The sequence below is a fragment of the Octopus bimaculoides genome, chromosome 14 (assembly GCF_046866305.1).
Source record: "Octopus bimaculoides isolate indiv1 chromosome 14, ASM4686630v1, whole genome shotgun sequence".
Taxonomy (NCBI): Eukaryota; Metazoa; Mollusca; class Cephalopoda; order Octopoda; family Octopodidae; genus Octopus; species Octopus bimaculoides.
This window is the reverse complement of record NC_142941.1, coordinates 14847674-14852673: the sequence shown is the minus strand read 5'-3', so window position 1 is coordinate 14852673 and position 5000 is coordinate 14847674.

Genomic DNA, 5000 nt, shown 5'->3' with positions numbered 1-5000 from the left:
TTTCGCTGTTGTTTTTGTTGTTCTTCTCTTAATTGTTGTGGTTGTTTTTGCTGTTTTAGCCCCTAGCCAATTTTGATTGAACAGATCTATGGTCAAAGGCACCCCAGTCATTATCTGTTTTTCAAATATAGAGCATACAGAAGCATATCATCCTGTGTTTTTTTTTATCTTAAGAATGGGTGTGATTTATCAATAGGTTTCTCCATTCAGTTATCTAATCCTGAAGAGCTAGGTTCGTTTTACAAGCCTCCCACGAAACTTTAAGTTGCATGGAGGCAAATCATATTGTTATTAGATAATGTGTGTGTGTATGTTTGCGTTTATGTATGTATGTATGTATGTATGTATGTATGTATGTTATCAATCAGTTTCATTTCTGTATTTCTTGTCAATAGAGAAAGAGCCGGACTCTAACATAGATTCAAGGCTCCTTCATTGGAACTTTTATCAACATCATCTAAGTATTTGTGCATATGTGTGTGTGTGCAGTATTTGGTGTTAGTGTATGCGCAGATTTGTATGTTTGCTTTATGGATGCGTTTTTATGTATATATTTTCATGTCTAGATGCATGCATATGTATTTATGTGCTAAATTTTTGGAAAGTTTTACATATCTTTACAGTTCCATTGATGGCTTGAATCTGTAGTCTTCTAAACAGCCTTTTTCTTTCAGGTTTTTGTTGAGGCAGTATGTATGTATGTATGTGTACCGTCCTGTCATAGGCGACAAACGAGGGTTCTGCAATTCTTTGCTGAACGATTACCAAATGTTTGAGCTGTACACTACCTCACTCCAGCTACCAAACCGACATTGCCTGCACTGGTGCACGATGTGCCACGTCAAATGTTGTCGTAGTCATCAACTTCAGATGAGGTGTTTTGCTCCAGAAAACAACGCTCTGCCTGATCCAGGAATCGAACCCGCGATCGCGTGTGTTATATCGTAACCACTAGGTCATTTGTGTGTGTGTGTGTGTGTGTGTGTGTGTGTGTGTGTGTGTGTGTGTGAAACATTCATATGACTGCATAGATATGCATGAACGAGGTATGATGCCGACAGAAATATGCTGGCAGCGTAAACACGAGCAAAGTGCAAGTTCACATATTCAGACAACCATGAATAATTGAGCAACGCTTACGTGTATATTCATACAAAAACGCACGCGCCCTCAGACACACACACACACACACACACACACACACACTCAGACACACACACTCAGACACACACAGCCATACACTGAAATTGAAACACATATACACACAAATAAACGGCCATACCAAAAGACGGCCATATTGGTCATCATTAGCACAGCCAACAGCAACAGCAACAAAATCAACGAAAGCAGCAACAATGACAATAACCTCAACAACAATAACAATAATCGTTATGTGTTAGGTCGAAAGATGAACAAATGACGTTTGACACAACAACAACGAGATGGTATAAAACAAATTCTACGTCAGTCCAAGCCATCACCTTCATCCATACCGCAATATCCCACACAGCCAACCAACAGCGTCCCTCACCACAATTTAACTGCCACTATCCCTCCCACCCCATCCTACTATCCCATCATCCCACCATCCCACCGCCGTACCAGTCGTCTTGTTAATCTCGTGGTCATTACAAAGCTTGGCCCGACATGTTTTAATCGGGAACGAGGACTGATGAGTTGTTCGTCATTTTCCGTATTTCGTAAGGGGGAAAGAGAGAGAGAGAGAGGTGGGCGAGAAACAAACAGACAGAGAGATAGATAGACAGACAGATAGACAGACAGATAGACAGACAGACGGACAGATAGGCAGAAGCAGAAACAGAAACATACGGAGAGAGAGATAGAGAGGCATACACATTTGGAGAGTTGTTACTAGTTAATAATGGCGGCGTTCAATGCGTGTTCGTCAATGCGGAATAACGACCATTGCTCCTCAACGGGGGCCTTGCTTGCTTGTGGTAAATTATGTGGCAATTGCTGTCACAGAAACCAATATGCTGCTGGCTCGTAAACTTACAGGGAGTTTATATCTCGTTGGATATAACCTTGCTTTGCGATCTTTCGTTGCGATTTGCAATTTCATTTCGAGGTCCGTTGCTAATCTTTGTTTTTTGGGGTTCTTTTTGTATTTCTCTAGCTGTTTCGCATTGTTTTATTTTATTGTATATTGTTTTTATTATATTTTTTGATTTGGTTTGGTTTTCACCTTCATCTCTCTATTATCTTTTTCTCTATCTACTTGGCGCTCCCCCTCCTCTCGTCGTTTATGTGTGTACGCGCGCTTGTGTGTGAGTGTATATGTGTTGATAGATACATGTCTATACATAGATACAGATATATATAGGTACGCATATGTATATACACATGCATACATATATATGTGTGTGTGTATCTGTGTGTGTGTGTGTGTGTGTGTGTGTGTGTGCATTCACTCCCACACATCATACACAGGTGGCATATATGTGTATATACAGATAAACAGAAACATACATGTATATATATATATATATATATATATATATATATATATATATATATATATATATATATATATATATATAGGGAGATGCACTTGCATAGCAAGTGACCTGATCTGAGATCGTGTGCTGGAACGAAAAATATTTTGACAAATTAAATTTAAATGTTGAAGTGAATCTAACGGGTTTTGTGTTATTTTAAATGGCTTATAAACACCTTCCACGCTGCAATTGTATATATATATATATATATAAAAATATATATATATATATATATATATATATATATCATACATATACATATATATACACATATATATGTATGGCGAGAGAGTTATTACAACTGTATTATATATGTGTATATATATGTGTGTGTGTGTGTGTGTGTGTGTGTGTGTGTGTGTGTGTGTGTGTGTGTGTGTGTGTGTGTGTGTGTGTGTGTGTGTGTGTGTGTGTGTGTGTGTGAACACAAAATGCATGAATACTTACATTCACACAAAGACAAAAAGACCTGGATCTTCTGAAGGGATAATCACCTTTGAAATATTCAGTTGAAAAGAAATAAGAAAAACAGCCATCCTTGCTTCAGTAAAACGGTCAGATAACTACAATCTACAGCTTAACTAAAATCAAAGTTTATCTTGCAAAACACACATCGATGATTGGTTTGGTTGGTTGGCACTCCATCGGTTACAACGACGACGAGGGTTCCATTTGATCCGATCAACGGAACAGCCTGCTCGTGAAATTAACGTACAAGTGGCTGAGCACTCCACGGACACGTGTACTCTTAACGTAGTTCTCGGGGAGATTCAGCGTGACACAGTGTGACAAGGCTGACCCTTTGAATTACAGGCACAACAGAAACAGGAAATAAGAGTGAGAGAAAGTTGTGGTGGAAGAGTACAGCAGGGTTCGCCACCATCCACTGCCGGAGCCTCGTGGAGCTTTAGGTGTTTTCATTCAATAAACACTCACAACGCCCGGTCTGGAAATCGAAACCGCGATCCTATGACCACGAGTCCGCTGCCCTAACTACTGGGCCATTGCGCCTCCACACGCACACATCGATATGAAAGATATGAAAGACAATACTACGAACCAGATTAAGTGGTCTTCATTCTTTCCTCAACTTGCAAGAAATAGCAATTAAAATTCTTTGTTCTTCAGTAAAGACTGACACATTAGACAATGCAGTCCGAGGTCTCTGGTTCTGCCCCTTTTTAGATTCAAGAAGCCGACACTTTTTTTTATTCAAATGAATTTTCTTACAAACCTTAAAAGCTTTAGAAAAACCGATCTACTTTATAAGCTAATTTTAATAGCAATCAACAGAGTTGTTTCCTCAGCTTCGCTTTTCAATTGAAATCTGCAAGAATCTACTAAGGATATATACATAAATCGTCATTTCGAATATCACTAACCATGGTGCATATACCGATTTGTTATTCGTTGGTAATATCAGCACGGATCAGCGAAGAGTTTGTTCGCTGAAATTATAAACAAGGCCATTGTCTCTTGTTTAGATTCGTCGGTGTATTTCCACCTGACGAGACACAACATATCGAAATACCGGTATCAGAGAAACCCTTGTACACACGTACACACACACACACACACACACACACACACACGCACGCACACACACACACATACATGCATGTGCACATACACGCGCGTGTGTGTGTGTGTACAAGGGATTCTGGGATATCGTTATTTCGACATACATACGTATATGTGTGAATGTGTGTGTGTGTGTATGCGTGTGTGTGCGTGCGTGTGTGTGCGTGTGTGTGCGTGTGTGTGTGTGTGCGTGCGTGCGTGCGTGTGCTTATGTGCTTTCTCCCCTTCTCCGCTCGACAACTTGTGTTGGTTTGTTTACATCTCCGCAACTTAGTAGTTCAGCAAAAATAACCGATAAAGTAAGTACCGAGCTTAAAAACAAGTACTGGAGTCGATTTGCTTGACTAAATCATTTTTTCTAGACGGTGCCCCACACATACACACACATCCACACACACATATGAGAGAAAGAAAATGGAACTCACGAGATTCTTTATAATTCACTACGATCGTTTAGACCCATCGTGCATCAGTGCCTCGCGGGTGATATGCTACACAAACAGTTATGGTGCAACGAAGATGCAAGTGTGTCATGAGGTGACTTATCAAAAGGTACCTCGTTTTTTAATATCCGCTTCACATTACAACAATCAAATGTATTCTAATAGAAATAAGCGAAACATAGATTAATAAATGAGGTACCTTTTGATAAGTCCACCCGATGAGACATAGCTGTACCTTCGATGTATCACAACTGTTTGTACAGCATCTCACCTGCGAGGCACCGGTGCACGTGAGTCGAAACTATCGTAGTGAAAGAATCTCCTGAATTCCATTTTCTTTTTCTCAAATATTTAATAAACTCTATGGATACGAAAGAACTCCTGAAATAAATCCACTGGCATGTACCTCCATACTGTTGATGACATAAGGTAGCCGAATACTGCGAACAGGCTTTAA